Genomic DNA, 20,233 nt, shown 5'->3' on the forward strand with positions numbered 1-20,233 from the left:
GCTAATGAAGATTCTATTCAACTTAAGTTTTTGTTCTTCGGTTTAGATTTTCAAATGAAATGAAGAAGAAGAAATATGAGAAGAGAAGGATAGAAGGATATGGGTAAGAGTAACTATGGACTGAAATGCAGAGAAGAAATGAAATGAGAAGCTGAACCCCAACAATAATATCAAAGGAGTGAGTTGAGGTGACAAGTCTCTGCCACATGGGTTCCACAAAGCCACCAAAATAACTAAATTGCCACTAAAACTCAATTTTTAACTTTTGGAAACTCAAAAAGAGTGTTTTCCATTTCCATCACCCAAACTCAAATTTTTTAGTTTTGAGTGATGGAAACAACACTAAAAAACAAGCCAAACAAATTTTTTTCTATGGATCCTATGATTTTTGGATTATGGGTGATGGAAACTAAGTTATATAACTCAGTTTCCACCCAATCCAAACAGTCTTTTAAGCACTCTTTTTTTGGAACAAGTTTTTTTTTTTTTCTTTTTTTTTTTGTCATCTTCATGATTAGGGTTTCTGGGCAGCGGCTTGCACACGTAAGAACAAAACTACGTGCACAGGCAAGATTATGCGTATCAAGCTCTTGCCCAGAAAACCCTAAAAACACAACTAAGCGTAAAACACTAAATCTAACACACTAACATGCATTTTAAACATACAAAAATGTAAACCTAATCTAGAAAAGCATATCAAAACATGTTATAAGAAGAAAACAAGACAAACAAAAGGAATTAAAGCATAAAAAAGAAAGGAAAAGCAAAAAAAAAAAATTTGAACTAATACCTTAAAGAAAAGTTCTTCAAGCTTGATTTTTGACTGTTCCCCTCAGTCAAATCTATTCACAGACTAAAAAGAGAGTGATTAGTAATATTAAACTCAAAGACCAAGGCTAGAAAATGCCCTATTTTATCAAAAGAAAATTGACTTGAGGGTGTTTTGTGAAAAACTCCATTTTTGATTCATTATTTCTAGTGAATTTTAGTGTTTTCCCCTGAGATTTCTGTGTGTTTTGAAAATATACGATGTAAGGCTACTTATAGTGTGAAAAAAAGGGGTTTGGAATGATCCCCAAACGATGTGGGATTCATTCCAAAATATCAACATAAATGCAAAAAACTTGTCTTGTTTAGGTTTCTAGAAATCGCTATGCGTACACAAGATCAAGCCTGCGTATGCATGCAGAAGGCTACGTGCACAGGCTGATTCATGTGTGCGCATAACGAGGGTTTCCTTTGGTCTTATTTTTCAAAACTTGATTTATTTGCTCATTTAAAGTTATATTTTTAATTTTAATACTTCTCAAGTTAATTTAACTTCTGATTAGGCCCTAAACCAACTTGGGTCTTAGAATTCAACATCATTGGGGAATAGGGGCCCGAGTCGTAAGGGTTACAAAATGCGGTGTCTACAAATACCCCTCTTTTGATTTATGAGCTTTACTAATGGAATCAAAGAATAAGAGACAAAATATTTTGTTTTGACGTACGACTCTAGCCAAACTCACGCACATGATACACATCACGTATAAATGGGATAGGGTGCAACTCCGAAGAGCTGTGTGGGATTTCGTATATCTGAATTCCCACCTTTTTTGCTCATAAAATTCAGACATACGAAATCCCATGCAACTCTTCGAAGTTGCACACTATCCTAGAACTTGTTTTACCACTTGTAAGCAAAAGGTGAGTGACTCACTATCCTAAAGTCACTAAAAAGAAAAACAAAGGTGCTCTTACGAGCTCAAAAAATCAAACAAGGGTGCTCTTACAAGCTTAAACAAACAAAAAAAGGGTGCTTTTACTAGCTTAAAAGGATATATATTTGTGGTGTCCATCTGAGGCTCTTTCCTCAAACTTCTCTAGGTGGTACTTGTCTTTTATCTCCATCTTTACCTATTCAGGTGAGGCTCTGCCTTGGGCTGACCTTAGTCTCTATCTCCATCTCTACCTCTTCTATCGCACCTGCACGTTCAATTCCCATAGGATACATGCATGAAATTCGTATAGTGTGCATGCATGTTTAACTCCTGAAGGATATGTGCATAACTTCTAACTTGTATAGGATCTATACCTGCATATTCAATTCCCGTAGTATATGTGCACAAGATCTGCATTATGACTTTCTAACTTGTATGGGGTTTTGTGCCTGCATGTTCAATTCTTGTAGGATATGTGCACGAATTTTGTGTTACATAGGATCGGTGCCTACATATTCAATTCCTAGAGGATATGTGCACCACTTTGACTTGTATAGGATCTATACCTGCATATTCAATTCCCGTAGTATATGTGCACAAGATCTGCATTCTGACTTTCTGACTTGTATGGGGTTTCATGCTTGAATGTTCAATTCACGTAAGATATGTGCACAAATGCTGTGTTACATGGGATTGGTGCTTGCATATTCAATTCCTAAAGAATATGTGCACCACTCTAACTTGTACAAGATCTGTGCCTATATGTTCAATTCCCGTAGGATATGTGCACAAAATTTGCATTTTGACTTTTTGACTTGCTTGACTATTTTCGAATGAAAGATCCACTGGGGATGCTAAAGGGCTCACTGGGGATGCTAAAGGTCTCACTGGGGAGTATGATTCAGTTGAAAAGTGCTTTGGGTGATGATTCTAACTTACTATGAAGTCTTAATGGTGTAAGGCTTATTGAGGAGGGGTAGCTTAGTAGGGATTTTCTGATGGCTTGTTGTTCACTAGGGAACTTCCTTCCACCAGGGAATTGATTATCTTCTTCTTTCTCATAAATCATTGAGGATTGATGTTGATCCCACCCTCGATGGGGTTTTACCAAACTCTACTGAGGAAATTTTGATTTGCAACTCTCGAGGGAGCTACTTTTGTGCCTTGGACACATAGGGGAGTCTGTTTATGATACTAGATTTACTTGGGATTTAGTTGATGATCTTGACTCACGAGGGTGCGTTCATGATGATTTCTAGTCCACTAAGGGATACTTGATGCTTTCGATCTACTAGGGAATTTTTTATGGTTTCGATTCACTAGGGAATGATTTTGATGCTTTTGTTCCACTTAGGGATGCTTATAATCCATTGGGGATATTTTTACCATTTTTTTTTGTATTTTTTCTATGGCACTTCTAGCCTTCTAGGAACTCCAGGGGGATTCTTGAATTTTTTTTTTACTAAACTACAGGTAGTTTAGCCATCTGGTGTGTTCCTATCTCTTCATTTTTCTCCAATGGTTACCAACCGGTTTTTTTTTCCTTTTCATTCTCTTCATCTCCTTCTCTCGAACTCTTTCATCTCCTTCAATGGCACCCAAGTCTAGCAAAAGTTCCTATGTCCTCTCCACCAACATTCTCCATCTCACCCGTTGGAATGGAGCGATAAGGCTAACGACGGCCCCTCTTTTGACCTATAGATCACAACAACACATTTCAGAGGGTGCGAGGACCGGATCAATAAGTTTTTCAAACTTTCCTCACTTTTCAAGTTTTCCTTTTATCTTCTGTTTTAATCCATTTTTATGCCTACAAATGCTTGGGCTTTACTTTGGGATGGGTTTAGATGAAAACCTGACACTTTAGGAGGGGTATGAACATGTTTCTGTTGAGCTCTGGTTAAGAAAACTTGGAAAATATCGAAGAACAATCTTCTGTGTTTGTTCTTGTGTGTGCAAAATCGGGTCTACGTTCGCAGACTTGTTCTTGCATGCGTAGCTTGAATTCATGCATACGCAGGCTTGTTCTTGCGTGCGTGTATCTGTTCTTCAGTTCATGCGTGTGCGTAATTCTCTCTACATACGCATGCAAGATTCTGCATATGCAGGGTCCTTCCTGCGTGCGCATGACACTAGGCAGAAACCCTAATTTGAACATTCTAGCTCCTTTTTCACTCGTTTTTCATCTGTTTGCAATTTTTAGATCATCCTTCACCACTTTGGCACTCGATTGCATCCAATATTACTTTTTTCACCACTTTCCTTCACTTAATCAAGAATTTAATCCCATTCTCTTTTGTGGGTCCTAGTCCTATATTTTGGTAAGGGAACTAGCCGGGTCTTGGTGTGGTACTTTGTTCTAAACGAGGAGACTTGGGGCTATGTCCATGCTGCGAGTTTTGAGCCCATTATCCGTTTGATGCCTAAGAGGTCTACCAATGCTGTCTTGGCACAGACCTTGGCTGAGAGGTGGTGGGACACTACCTACACCTTCCACATTTCTGGCCAGGAGATGACTATCGCTCCTCATGACTTCCACTGTATGACTGGCTTGCGGTTTGATGGAGTCCCGATTAATCTAGAGGACGTGTCGGGTGTTCAGTTGTGTGTGCACTTGCTGGGAAGGAGGTATGCTATTGAGTCAACCTACTACACTAATCTTGAGGCAAACTTTATGCATCATCCACAAGAGACGGCTGAGGAGTGCCTTCGAATGGCTAGGGCCTTTATGTTGTTCCTGGTGGAGGCGTACCTATTCGCCACTGGTGGGCAAACAGTGTCTTCAAGGTGGTTGGCCCTTTTCCAAGACTTTAAGAGGTTTCGAGTTGCCAACTAGGGTCAATATGCTTGGCTTATCTTTGCTTCTCTTTGGACACTCTCAGTTGAGGGACACTACGCTAGCTGGTGGGGCCTTGGAAGCTGCTTGATGTTAGTTTTTCTCTCTTTTCTCTTGTAGTTCATGTATTCTCATTCTTATAGTCATACATCCACATGTTATATAGGTTAGGACCATGTACTATATTCCTACTAATTGCATTCATACCCATATCTTGTAAACTATTCCTGCTAACTGCCAATCTATCTCTTGTACCATATCTGAACCATTCAAATTATACCATAACCTCTTGCAGACTGTCATCTTGCAAATTGCCAAATTTGAATCTTGTACACAGTCATTTTGCACACTATCATTTTGCAAATTGTTATCTTGCAAACTGTTCTTTTTGAACCTTGTATACTACCATTTTTTTAGCATTGGGCTATGGAGTCCAGTCTCATTGCTAGAGGAGCTGAGTTGGACTTGAGGAGGATCACTCCACTTCGGGCTCACCAGGATAGGCTCTCTCCCAAAGACGTAAGTTAGAAACATATTCCACTTTTCCATTATTTGCATGCTTTTTTAAGGTTCTCTTTCTAGCTTCATGTGTTGTAACAGATCATATGGTGTCCTTGGACTAGAGCTGCCCTTGTAGTGGACTCGGGCCTAGAGGCAGCTGCCATATTTGCTTTTAGCCTCTCATATGGATTGAGGGTGATCTAATTGGCGGAGTGGGTATGCTACTAGCTGGTGAGGGAGGACGCGCCTCGGGTTGGGCATTCCTTTTACTGATCGGGTCATAGATTAGTTGGATTACGAGGAGTTTAGTGGGACTCGTCTCATGCCTTCCCTCACTATTCCAGTATGTGTTCTTGCTTCTCTTATTTTCCTTTAATCAGTCATCATTTGCATTCTTGTACATTAGTAACACTCAAATGAAATACTTGTGTTATAAGGGCCCTATTGTCGGTGCCATTATTGATCCACCTCGCTTGCCTTGGCCAGTCTATGCCTATGGCCCTAACGACTTTGCCCGGGAGCTTCTTGTTGGGCGTAACACAAATGTCATAGGCTACCCTTTCCTGAGGACACATGGGTAGTAAGTTCTCTTTCATCCTTGTTTCTCTTCCTTTCTATTCTTGCATATGAATACTCATTCTAAAAATCTTTCCTTCAAAATTTAGCCTATTGTCCAGGAGCATGAAGAGCTTGTCTTGCTTGCAAAAAATCTCAAGCTAGAGTTGATCGAGTACTCCTGACAACTTTATAGAGGCAATGATGATGATGATGATGGCAATGATGGTGCGGGAGGTTTAGAGTCGACTCCGAGCCATCAGCTGAGGAAGAGGCGCTCCTGGTGATCCCACAAACAGACAAACAGACACAGCATAGCATAGCATACTTTCTTTCTTATGTTGCTTTTACTTTTCTTCTTTACCATACATGCTTGCACTTATATTTGGTTTGAGACATTGGGTTGTATTTTAAGAACACCTTTTACATTCATGCTTTTATTTGGAATATGTATTAAAATTACAAACTTGTTGGAACTTTATACGATACGATTCTTTTGTTCTTGAAAACTCTGTGCTTGAATTGTGCCTTGAGTAGTCCCTAAAGTCTCTCTATTGTACCTTCCTATATCACCAAGCCAATATGAATGTAATTTTCTCTCAATCCCTAATTTTTGGCTAGGTCCTTGACCTAGCGGGATTACTCTGACTTTTACATGGATCTCCTTTCGGTTTCAACCCATCGAGGCTCCTTGTATTTTCTTTGAACTTATTTTTCATTTTTTATTTTTCTCTCTTTTCCTTTTCCTTTCTCTTACATCTTCTCTCCTCCTCTCTTTCTTTTTTCCAAACATGGCCATATGAGAGGCTCCAATTGTTTCATCCAAATTTAGGATATAAGAAATGACTCATAGGTTGTCATGAAATGGGTTCACATAGCTTAAAAAGCTTACAAAAAATTCCAACCAATTAAAAGAAAGAAAGATGGACCGACCGCCTTGATATGCCCCAAAATTTACTTTTCTACACTTTATGATTCTCATGTCTTTTCTTATGAATTTAACAGGATTGGAATGCTTCACATCCCTATAAAAACAATTTATCATCTTTTAATTTGAGCAATGAGAGAACCAACCATTTATTATCTTTGCTTATTGTCATCATTCTCTTTTCTTTTCTTTTTTCAATGCCATACAATTTTTGCCCATGATGTCCTTTGAGAAATTTTCGCCATGCTCATAGTCTTTGCCCCTATCTTTTGCCTAGATCGCCCTTTCGGGTTTTCAACCTAGCGGGGTCATTTTGCCTTAACTTTTTCCTAAGCCACCCTTTTCTAGTTTTCAACCTAGCAAGTTTTTATTTTTTATTTTTTTATATCTAATTTGGTATCCTCGGAGCCTATCCATGTTGATTGGGTGAAGCATCTCTTCCCTATCCAAATCTGTAATTCTTGTAGCACCTCCTGACATGATCTTCTTAATAATAAAAAGACTAGACCATCTTGGCTTTATCTTTCCTCTGAGATCAAAAGTTTCATCTCTAAGCACTTTTAAAACCAAGTCCCTTTCTTTAAGGTTTCTAGGTTTTACCTTTTTGTTAAAGTTATAGCAATCCTTTTTTGGTACCCTTGTGCATGGTATTGTGCCCTAACTCTCTTCTCATCTATCAAAGCCAATTGCTCATATCTTTGTTTCACCCAATCTTCCTCCAAGACCTTGGTTTCTACTAGTACTCTCAAAGATTGTATCTTCACCTCAATGGGAAGTACCGCTTCACTACCGTAGACCAAAGAGTAGGGGGTTGCCCAGTTGATGTATGGATAGAAGTTCTATAACCCCATAAGGCAAATGGGAGCTTCTCGGCCCAATCTTTGTATGTTACTACCATCTTGGCTAGAATGTTCTTGATGTTCTTATTGGCTACTTCTACGGCCCCATTGGTCTGTGGTTGATATGGTGAAGACTTGTGATGCTTAATGTTGTACAGTTCCATGATCGTTCTAATCTTTCCCTTAAAGTGGGAACCATTATCGGAGATAATCTCTTGGGGTACCCTATGCCAACGAATGATGTTATTTTCTATGAATTAAACCACATGTTTGGCTTTTAACACAGAGTAGGAGGTGGCTTCCACACAGTTGGTGAAGAAGTCAATTGCACTAGGATGTATTCATGTCCATTCAAGGCCATATGAGCTATCCTTTTAATCACATCTATGCCCTAGACTGAGAAAGGCCATGGAGAGGTTATATTGCATAGTTCACTAAGTGGCACGTGATACAAATTTGCATGTGTCTGGAAATCGTGGCAACTCTTCACAAAGTCTATGCAATTGGTCTCTATTGTGTTCTAGTAGTACTCTATCCTTAAGATCTTTTTGGCTAACATTCTCCCATTCATATGAGTACCACAAATTCCTTGATGAATTTATTCCATAACTTTCTCAGTTTCTTCCTTCTTTAGACAACGAAGGTGTATACCATCATTGGATCTCCTATAGAGCTGACCTCCACATAAGATGTATTGTATTGCCATCATCCTAATCGAACAACACTTTATCTTTCGGCACTGTCCAGATATACCCCCAACTCCAAGAATTTCATGACTTCATAATACCAAGGAACCCCTTCCACCTCTATAACCAAGACTGAAGCTTCAGCCTTCTCTTTGTGTACTATCCCATAACTTTGTTCAATCTCTAAGGGTCTTGTCCATACTCCTTCTGGTATTTCAACCATGGAAGCTAAAGTAGCCAAGGCATTTGGAAACTGATTCTAAGCTCTAGGAATAATCATGTACTCAATTTTGTCAAAATTTTTGGTCAAATCCTTTAGATATTGCTGATAGGGCTTTAAGTACTCTTCCTTCACTTTCCACAACCTTTGTGCTTGAGCTATTACCAAAGTTGAATCTCCAACACCCCCAATTCACGGAGAGCTTCCATTTTGGCGATACAAGCCTCCTATTCTGCCATGTTATTGGTTGCCTCGAAGTTCAACTTAAATGCTAAGGGTATGTTAGATCCTTCAGAAGTGATCAAGAGTACTTCTACCCCCTTTCCATATTGGTTCACGACTCTATCAAAACACATCTTCCATACCCCTAGCTCAACATCCAAAATATCCTTATTCGAAAAGTTTTCTCTACCATCCTCTCCTTCCACGGGGTTCTCGGCACAAAAATCTAATACGATACTCCCTTTGATGGTTTTTCTTGCCATATACTTCAAATAGAATTCTTCTAGTAGGATTAACCATCTCAATAGTCTTCCACTCAAAGTGGGCTTCTTAAACAAGTAGTTTAGTGGATCCATTCAAGCTACTACCCATATCTGGAAAGGTAGAATGATGTGTCTCAACTTCTGTATGGCCTATACGAGAGCAAAGTATGATTTTTCTATGGGTGTGTATTTGGTCACGTAATCATGGAACCTCTTGCTCAAATAGTATACGACTCTCTCATTCATATCATTGTCCTCTTATGCAAGCATACTTTCAACTGCATCTTCTATGATAGAGAGATGGAGGAGTAGCGGTTTCCTATGCATCGAGGGTACCAAGATAGGTGGATGAAGCTCCTTAATGAGCTAAAAAAATTTCTGACATTCATCATTCCACTTGTGGGGTTCATTCTTCCTCAGGAGTTTGAAGATAGGTTCACAAATGGAGGTGAGTTTGGTAATGAGTTGGCTAATCAACTATAATTGGCCCAAAAATCCCCTTATCTCCTTCTCACTTTTTGGTGGAGGCATTTCTAATATGGCTTTGATCTTTGATGGGTCTACTTCTATCCCTCTATCACTTACCAAAAAAGCTTAACAACTTTCCCGCAATTACTCCAAATGTGCATTTCTGTGGGTTCAATCTCAGCCTACATTCCTTGATCCTTTTGAAGAACTTCCTTAAGTTAATGATGTGACCCTCTCTTTCCTTGGATTTCACAATCATATCATCGACATACACTTCTACCTCATTGTACATCATATCATGTAACAAGGTTCTACCCATTCTTTGGTAGGTTGCACCTGCATTCTTGAGTCCAAATGGCATCACAGTGTAACAATAGATTCCTCATTTGGTGGTGAAGGTAGTCTTGGTCATATCCTTAGGAGCCATCTTGATTTGGTTGTATCTCGAGAAACCATCCATGAAGGACATCAGGGCACTACCAGCAGTATTATCATCTAGAACATCTATATGAGGAAGAGGGAAGTCATCCTTAGGGCAAGCTTTATTCAAATCCCTAAAATCCATGCACATTTTTACCTTCCCATCTTTCTTGGGTACAGGCACAACATTGGCTATCCACTCGGCTTGGTGTACGGGTTTTGATGAATCCTACCTTCAATTACTTGGTAAACTCTTCTTTGATTTTTAGAAGCCATTCAGTTCTTTTATGCCTCAATTTTTGCTTAACGTGCACCATGTGAGCATAAGTGTCAATGTGATGCCGAGTTATCTCGGGATCAATACTAGGCATATCTTCTTAGGACTATGCAAACACCTCTTGAAACTCGGTGAGCAAATCTTTGAGATCTTTTCTTTCTTTTTCATTTAGGGTTGAGCCAATTTTAATTAGACGTGGATTTTCATCATTGCCCAAATTAATAGTTTCAAAAGTTGGTTTCATAGGTTCAATTTTCTTTCTCAATTGTTTATTAAATTCATTTTCAAATTCATTTGAAACATTTAAGTGTAGAATTTCAATATTATGGGACACATCAAAATAAGTCAAATCAGAATTCATCTTATTAAAAATGTTGAAAAGTACATTGAGACTTGCATTACACATTTTCTTTTCCACATTTTCAAAAAACCCAACCCAAATCCAATTATAAAGTTGCCCCACAATAGGCATGATGAATTTCATCTTCTTTCTTCTTTAAGGCTTGCCACTCTTCTCCTCATCTTCCTTTATCTCAGCGGACCAATCCTCCTTTTTTAGATGTTTCCATACGTGCAAGGTTATGGTTATGTCATATAGAACCTCACCCTCATTGGGGAAATCTCTTCCCACCTCATCAAAGAACTAGTCATCGTCATCTTCACTCCAATAGCTGATTAGTTCATCATCTCCTTCCTCTTCTTTTTTGTTTTAAGTCAGCATGAGGTATTGGTCATCGTCGAAAGAAGGGTCCATGTTGCGTTCAAGCATGAAGCAAGCTAAGGGTGACTTGAGTTATCCCTACCTTCGAGGTCCATTCTGGCCAATTGTGATCTTCCCATGATCCTATGTCACCTGATTCAGAGAAGTCAATGACATGGGCCCTCTTGAAAGTCCATGTTTCGGGAGTGCTCTTTAATTGTGGTATAAAGTTGGGTAGAAATAGGTGCAGACCTTCCCTTCTGTCATTATGAGGTCGATGTCTTCTTAAGTTAGCTCGCTTTGTCTATAGTTAGGTGATTGATTCCACGCTTGGCATACTTCTTGGGATGAAGATTTTCTGATCTGTGGTGAAGATTCTTGTGAGGCACAAGTAACAAACTTCATTTTCATGTCAATCATTGAAATGACCTGTTAAGGCAATGTGCCACATTAGAGACCTAATAAAGGCAATATGAGTACAATAAGACGGGATGCTAGTGTAATTCCCTAAAATTTTGATGGGGCACTGTCCCCTATATGTTGAGCAGGTGAATGGCTCTATCACAAATGCTCAGATGTTTAGTTGTCACTACATCCCAAACACTATCTCAACAAAACCTTCTCTCATTTCGGTTGGCTTAAGTTTGTTGCAATCTTGTACACATTTTTGAAAACGAAAAAGAGATTTTTCAAAATAAGATCAAAGAATAAATGTTCAAATAAAAACATCAAATCATGAAAATCTGTGTTTTAAAGCGCATGCATCTTCTAAGAGCAGCAAGTCAATGCCAAAACCCCTTTTGTGGGGAAAACGTTGTTTCAGTGAAGTGGTTGTCCCTTACCAGGGATAAGGGGCATGTGATCCCCAAACACTCACCTCATGATATCACAGCTCAACAACTCCACATTCCTGAAACATTCACCACTTTTGCAAAGTGCACATTCAATTCTTGATGACCAACCCCCCTAGGGAGGTTCCACCCAAGATTGGTGTGGACCCTGAATTGGTGAATGACCACATGTTCAAGTTTCATTGACCAATTGATTGGATTTGAAATGATGGAGGAATTTTTTTCAGCTATCCAAATAGTTATATCACTTGATAGCCCTTTTGAACCAGAAACAAAATGTTTTTCAAAAATCACCAAAATTTATAATTTGGCACATAAGCTCCTAGGGCTAAGAAGTTAGCGCTCAGGATGATCGAAAAAGGCATTCATTTCACTACCGTCCCACTTATAGAGAAATATCCCTTGCTAGTCTAGTTGTGCCTGTTGAATTCCTTTCTTGTTTAACCCAGTCAAGGATTACCCCCCACACTGGGGAAAGTTAGATGGTTACAAGGATCTTATGCTAGGTGACTTCCAATATTTGAGTCCATCAAATGAGTCCCTAATTTAAAAAAAAAAAAAAAAAGAGAGAAAAGAGCCCAAATCGAATGACAAAGGTCATGGGCAATCAAGTCAAATAAAGCCCCAAGCGAAGAAAGGGCAAAAGAAAAAAATTCAGCTCAAAACAATCAAGAAACATGGGCCAAAGAAAATCAAAATGAAAGCCCCAAAAATGAAATGGGCAAAATTCAAGAGATTGGCTCAAATTGAGGATTTAGTCAAGTATGAGAGGCACCAAAAAAAAAAAAAAATTTCTTGACGAAGTGTAAATTTACTTTAGGAAACCCTTCAGAGAATTTCACAGCCAAAATATCCTCCCGTAAGCTTAGGAAACCCATATCCTTACATTATAGTCCTGAGAAAGTCCTTCCTAATTGAGAGCGACTACTTAGTCTATGGAGCTTATGCCAAATAATCACCCACATGTGAAAGTTTTGAGCCTGATATCCTTTATTTCAAGCACCTAATTAACCCCAAGGTCACGTTACAATCTAATGAAAGACCTCACTGATCACTAAGGATCAGTTGGTCATGGCACATTGAACATTTGGTCAATCATTGATGACAGAATCATCCGCTTATGCGAAGGCGTTATGCCTCAAATAGGGTAGGGCCCTCTCCCAACCCACCCGATGGGTTCAAAAAGCCAAAAATATCATTCATGTTTTCCCTACATAGCTTAAAAAGGGAAGCCCATGCATTTGGTAAACACATGCACTTTGCTAAAAATCCTTGCTTGCAAGCATGTTCCCTATTCAGGGTAAATGATAGCCATTGAGCACATACACTCACAAACCACATAGGAAACATAGCCTTAGCAAGCCTCTCTTGTGGTACATGTATTCAAACAGATTTTCATGATCATGAATGAATTTCCAAAATTTGTGAACTTGGTTTTCAAAACCAATCGAAACAGAAGGGAAAAATGATGACGCTCAAAGCTTTCAAATAACAAGGATTAAAAATCCTCCTAAACCTTTTCAAGTCCAAAAAAAATCCTTAAGGGTTATTCGTTTCTTCCCAAGGAATTTCTAGAAAAATGTGGCTTTAAGATTGCAATAGCTTATGCAAGCCTCCCTTCATCATTACCAGGCACCTTCAAAAAGACCTGAACCCAAAAGATTCAAATGCTCAACCCCAGGTTTTAAATACCATTTAAGCATCACTCCTCTAAACACTTTTCAAGCCTCTCAAACTCATCCCAATAGAGGATGCTTAAGTCATTGTTTCAGACATGACCCCTAATGCCTAAGGGTTGGCCCTAGTCTCAATCCTGATACTGGGGTAATTTTATTTTTGAATTTTTCAAACCATAGATGGTACTCCCTTTATCTACTACCATTTAAGATATCCACTAGGAGAAAGAGGAATCTCTCCCCGTGAGAGCCTGAATATGTGCTCATCATGCACAATACATCAAGACCACACAGAATTAAACATCCAGGTAGTTCTTGTGTAGATATGACCAAGAGTGTCAGTATTTCTAAGAGGGGATCTTGCTCGAAACTTTGAATTCAGAATTTAGCAAATCAAGGAACCCATTGTGGTATAATTGTCCAAAACAAGTTCAAACCCATGTCAATTCGGTTCACCGATCCAGAACCCCACAAAATCCTACACTGAGGTAGTTTATTTTGCGCGGTTCCATTCATTTTGTGCTAATTAGTATGCAAGAATGGTCCATCCTGCCATGAACTTTTCCTGTCATGTCAAGAACCGCACAAAACCTACACTAGGGCAACTTTTATTTTGTGCAGTCTCTCCTTTTTCCATCTCCCTCAGTAGATCGATCACTATCAGATTGAATCGGAAACCCGTGAGGATATGGCGTGATGCACGTGCTACCAATATCACACATGTAGCAGCCCTTGGAAAGGCAATATCCAGAATTATACATGTAAGTCCTACCCAGAGGCATTGTTTCATGCATACATCAGCAAACCTTTGAAAGGCAACATCCAGAGTTGTACATGTAAGTTCTATCTAGAGGCCTTGTTTCTTGCATACAATAGCAGCCCTTTTAAAGACGACATTCAGAATCACACATGTAAGGCCTACCTAGAGGCATTGTTCCATGCATACATTAGTAGCCATTTGAAAGGCGACATCCAAAGTTGTACATGTAAGTCCTATTTAAAGGCATTGTTTCTTGCATACAACAGCAGCCCTTTTAAAGGCGACATTCAGAATCACACATGTAAGGCCTACCCAGAGGCATTGTTTCATGCATACAGCAGCAACCCTTTGAAAGGCGATTTCCAAAAATATACATGTAAGTCCTACCTAGAGGCATTGTTTCTTGCATATAGCAGTAGCCCTTTGAAAGGCGATTTCTAGAATTATACATGTAAGTCCTACCTAGAGGCATTGTTTCTTGCACACATCAGCAACCCTCTCAAAGGCAATTTCCATAATCACATGTTAGCAGCCCCTTCAGAGGCGATTTTCTATGATGATACATTAGCCTTCTTAAAGTCGATTTCCTAGAATTATGCATGTAAGCTCTACCAAAAGGCATTGCTCCTCACATATGTCTACGACCCTCTCAAAGGCGATTTATCTAGAGTTATACATATAAGTCCTAACCAGAGGCATTGTCTTTCACATACATCAGCAACCCTCTCAAAGGCGTTTTCCCAGAATTATACATGTAAGTCCTAATTAGAGGCGTTGTTTTTCACATATATCAGCAGCCCTCTCAAAGGCACTTTTTCTAAAGTCATACATCAGCCCTCTCCAAGGCAGTTTTCAGAATCATACATGTAAGTCCTAATCAGAGGCATTGTTTTCCACATATATCAGTAGCCCTCTTAAAGGTACTTTTCCTAAAGTCATACATCAGCCCTTATAAAGGCAGTTTCTAGAATCTATTATGGTGCTTAATACCCAACAACGGATCTGTACAGTCTTCTATGCTTCTAAGGTGTAGGACCCTTTCCACACTTCCACGGTGTAGAAACTTCTCCTCTCTTGTTCCAAGAGCCATTATGGTGCTTGATACCCAACAACAGATCAGCACAGTCTTCTATGCTTCCACGGTATTCCACACTTCCATGGTGTAGGAACTACTCCACACTTCCACGGCGTAGGAATTATTATAGTGTTTGATACCCAACAACGGATCAGCACAATCGTCTATGCTTCCATGGTATAAGACCCTTTCCACACTTCCACGGTGTAGGAACTTCTCCACGCTTCCACGGCGTAGGAATTTTTATGGTGCTTGATACCCAACAATGGATCAGCACAGTCTTCTATGCTTCCAAAGTGTAGGACCCTTTCCACACTTCCATGATGTAGTAACTTCTCCTCTCTTGTTCCAGGAGTCATTATGGTGCTTAATACCCAACAATAGATCTGTACAATCATCCTTGCTTCCACAATATAGGACCTTTTCCACATTTCCACTGTGTAGAAACTTCTCCACGCTTCCATGGCGTAGGAATTATTATGGTGCTTGATACCCAACAATGGATCAACACAGTCTTCTATGCTTCCATAGTGTAGGACCCTTTCCACACTTCCACGGTGTAGGAACTTCTCCTCTCTTGTTCTAGGAGCCATTATAGTGCTTGATACCCAACAGCGGATCAGCACAGTCTTCTATGCTTCCACAGTATAGGACCCTTTCCACACTTCCACGTTGTAGGAACTTCTCCACGCTTCCACGACATAGGAATTATTATGGTGCTTGATACTTAACAATGAACCAGTACAATCATCCATGCTTCCACGGTATAGGACTTTTCCACACTTCCACAGTGTAGGAACTTCTCCACGCTTCCACGGCGTAGGAATTATTATGGTGCTTGATACCCAACAATAGATCAGCACAATCCTCTATGCTTCCACAATATAGGACCCTTTTGACACTTCCACGGTGTAAGAACTTCTCTACACTTCCACGGCGTAGAAATCATTTATCAGACACGCTATTTAGATATCCTATATCTTTGCCTAATCCTTATTTGGAGGCTATCTAGCGGTCGTGCCATACGTCTCTACAATGGGTTATAGCGGCCGTCCCGTATGCTTACATACCATCTTGAGGTTATAGCGACCGTGTTGTACACCTCGCCATCACACAGTTATGAAATTCCTGAAGAGTTTTCAAGTTCCTGATCTACAGTGGGTTATAGCGGCCATGCCGTATGCTCACATCCCATCTTGAGGTTATAGTGACTGTGTCGTACGCCTCGCCGTCACACAGTTACCAAGTTCCTAAAGAATCCTAAGTTCCCAATCACCAAGTAAGTCCCCTTACTTTTGAATAGCATTTTATTTTCAATATCCATAACATCTAGCATTTGCATGTTTTTCTACCTTGCCCCCCAAAAAAAAAAAAAAAGAAAAAAAAAAGAAAAGAAAAAAAAATCTAGCATGCTTTCCTAGTTGCATTACTACTAACATATTTGCAAAAAAAAGAATGAAGGTTTTGCCCAGTGTCAAGAAACAGACAAGTCCAGAAAATATTTTAGAAGCAACTGTAGCAGGTCGGTCCAGCCAGGTAAAAACTGGTCTTGATCCATGAGTAGCCTCTGCATGCAATTTGGGGGTAGCAAAATTCGAAATCACGTTCTTTATCCGACACCTCTCATTGCACTCGAAATGTTAGATAAAGAAGGGGTAGCTATTGATACCGTATTTTGTCCACCCTCGATTTGCATGCCATACCCCAAAAAATCTAGAAATATTATTTTCTCTCTATGGGGCCGCTAGAACATCCAGAATGACGTGGCGTAACTCGTTCAGACACTAGAGTGCTCAAAATGCCTTGGATTGGGGGTTTAGGGGTGTAGATGTAACTTTCTAGCTACTATCCACACCCTTAGCCTTCTAAATCTTTTTCTAACATTTTTCTTGCCCTTTTTACCTCAATAACATGATTTATCGATTTCCTTAGCATGATTCTTGTTTTATCTTGTTTTTAGCTTAGATCTGCATGTTTCTATGTTTGTTTACATGTTATTTGTCTCAATCTACATGTTTATGCTTTTCACCATGCTTTCTCCCTCTTTTTGATGTTAGGGTTACATGGTCATATGGTTGTACGATGTTTGTGGCTATACCTCATTTGGATCTATGTATTTATGCCTATGTTTGCATGCCTATAGGGTTAGAGCCTTGTCTTCACATGCTTATATGCTTGGATTCATGTTCTTCATGTTTATGTGCTAAGATCTACATGTTTACATGCATGTTTCTATGCCTATATGTCTAGATCTATGTGTTCACGTGCCTCTATCCTCAGATCTATGATCTTTACATGACTTATGCTATATTCCATGTGCTTGTGCACTCCATGCCATGTTTGTGTGCCTAGACCTAGGCCATGTTTGTCAAGCCATGTGCTATTGTAGCCCTTTTGTTGTTTTTGTCTTTCTTTCTTATGTTTTGGCCATTTGGTAGGACCCAATCTAGACCCTATGGTCTTTGTCATCGTCCATACACTTTGGCCCACATCAAAGGATTTAGATTATCCTTATTTACATGTCTATATTTGCTTGCCTCTATGCTTTATCTTCCATGTTAGCCCCTCTAATTGTAGGCTTTGCCACGCTTGATGCCCTTGGCGGGTTTATGGTTGTGTGGTTACGTACGACACCCATGAGGCCTTGTTCGGATGTAACCATTTGGGAGGCATCTTCGAATGTCGGGTTGCTTTGTGCATACCTTTCCCCTTTTTTGCTCCATGTGTTGATATGCTTGCCATGCTTGTTTGTGCCACCCGTTTGCTTTTTTCGCATCTTTACACAATTGCTTATATGTCCATGTGTGAGTCTTGCTTGATAGTGTTGTCCATACTTCAACACAATGAAGTTATGGACATTTGATCCAAACCTATATTTGTCCCTCTCAAACACCACCTTTTGTTTGCTTCTTTTCTTATTTGTCCCTTTTCTTGTTCGCTTGTTGCATGCTTCCTTATTCTTGTGCTTGCCATGTATGTCTATCATGCTTACCTCTTTTATGCCTCTTTCATATGCCTCTTTCATATGCCTCTTTCATATGCTCTTTGCATCTTTCCCTTCCATTGCTTTTCCCTTCCATTTTTATGCCTTTGCATGTACACACATGGAGTGAGGACGCTTGGAGCTAGGGCACGTTCCCCTAAGCGCAAGCAAAAAGGGCGCGGATGCAAGCATGTATAGCCAAGTGGCTATGTTCAGTAGGTTTAGGAGTTTAGCTTATCCCATTTGGTTATGTACTCTTTTACACCCCCTCTCTACCTCCTTCCTTTCTCTCTTAGATGGTTTGTATTAGATATATCATGCCATGTACCATTCGTTCTCATCTCTAAAGCATGGCGACCCCTGTTTATTTTCTCGCACTTATATTTTGGGTCATGCTCTAGAAATGTAGGCATTTACTTTCCTGCTCTATGTGCTTGCATTATGCATGATGTATGTATATATATACCTGCTCCCTCCTTTTGGGGTGATTGTCACAGTCCATGTCACCTAAGGTAAGCGATGCCTAATTTTCGCCGCAAAAGTAAGGTGACATGTCGCTAGATTTTCGCCATGGAAATTTGTCACTTCGCTCAAATGCCTTGGGAAAGAATAGATTGGGACCACACCTATTCAAAAGCCAAACCTCAAAGCCCCCATGTATGTTAAGCCCCAAAAGCCAATGCCAAAATCATGTTTTTTATTGCCAATCTCCGAAAATTAAGGTTTTATCAAAACAAAAAACTGTCATTGGGTAGGCATTGTGAGGTGCCTAACACCTTCTCCACACGTAACCAGACTTTCGGACTCAAGAATCAAGATTTTTTTGCCATCCACATTAGATTAGGAAAAATGACATTTTTCTTAGCCTAGGATTGGCAATAAAATCAACTAGAAATAGGTGACCAATCACACCTTAGAAAAACCCAATGATTGGTGGCGACTTTACTCACCTTTGGTAATCGCTTAAAACTTGGCCAAGATTTCTGCCGCACCACCAAAGGTAGACACCTACCCTCCTCCGCCGAGAGAGAGGGAGCACCCAAAGCTTTGCACGAACCACATGAAGACCATCACAACCAAGAGGGGCCTCTACCAAGCCCTACGCGCACGGGAGCGTCGCCACGGCGAGTGGTCGAATGAAGGCCCGGTGGTGGTTTCACTGTCCGCTTGCAGCTCGGGGTCGACAGTAATCTTGAGGAAGACATCTATATGATGTAGCTAGACTAGTTCATAGCAAAGAACCAATTATATTTAGTATGCAAGTTGCTTAAAATCCATTTATGGACTAAAGCAAGCATTTGGATCATAGAATATCATTTTTGATCAAGCAATTAAATTGTTTGATTTTGATCAATTAGTGATAAGCCTTATATGTGTAAAAGCTATATAAAATAATAAATCTCTTAATGTATGTTGATGACATTCTAATCATTTTCAATGATGTATAGATATTTTCATCAATAGAGTTCTTTGTTGTCAAGACCAGTTTGATATGAATTGCTTGGGTAAGACTGGTCACATACTAAGAATTAAACTTTGGTAAAATTCAGAAATTAGGACGTTGGTGATGGAAAATAACATGTACGCAGTGGAAAAATAATGAATCTACTTCATTCATAAAAGTTAACATGTACTATATAAGTTTTAGAATTTGAAAACAAGAGAGTGTACCTTGGAGCGGTGAATTTTAAAACCGAAGATCAGAAGCACTTGGGAAGACTTTCAATCTTCACTCCAATTCCACTAACACCCAAGATGTGTGGTCTCTCAATCAGTTCCAAAGGGAGAATGTCAAAGTGTCTAACACTTCTTACACCACTTCGCAATAGTGTTCTTGCAAAATTTTCTACTGAAAATTCTGTATGTTTCTCTCTTTGTATCTAATTGATTATCTAATTGGACTAGCCTTTTGGGCCTTTCCAATTGGGCTTAAGTGTGTGGCTTGGAGTGGGACCAAAAGAGACCAATAAGACACTAGCTCCAATGGGCCTTGGGCTTCTCTGTCAACTCTTGACAAGTCTAATTTTACCATTAACTATATTTAATACCACTATATAAATATAGTTGCACCCTAGACCTTATTTATAAGTTATATCCCAAGACTTTATTGTACATGCAACCCCTTCATAAAATATTCGTAATAACACAAAGTCATGAATGTAGACTGCCACTTTGTAAATTACTACATCTTTCCTTGAGTATCTGGTTTAATCCTTTAAAGTTATTCATCATATATTTATGAAATCCAATTCCATAAATATATACTTTAG

Source organism: Castanea sativa, chromosome 8, assembly GCF_040712315.1.
Source record: "Castanea sativa cultivar Marrone di Chiusa Pesio chromosome 8, ASM4071231v1".
Classification (NCBI taxonomy): domain Eukaryota; kingdom Viridiplantae; phylum Streptophyta; class Magnoliopsida; order Fagales; family Fagaceae; genus Castanea; species Castanea sativa.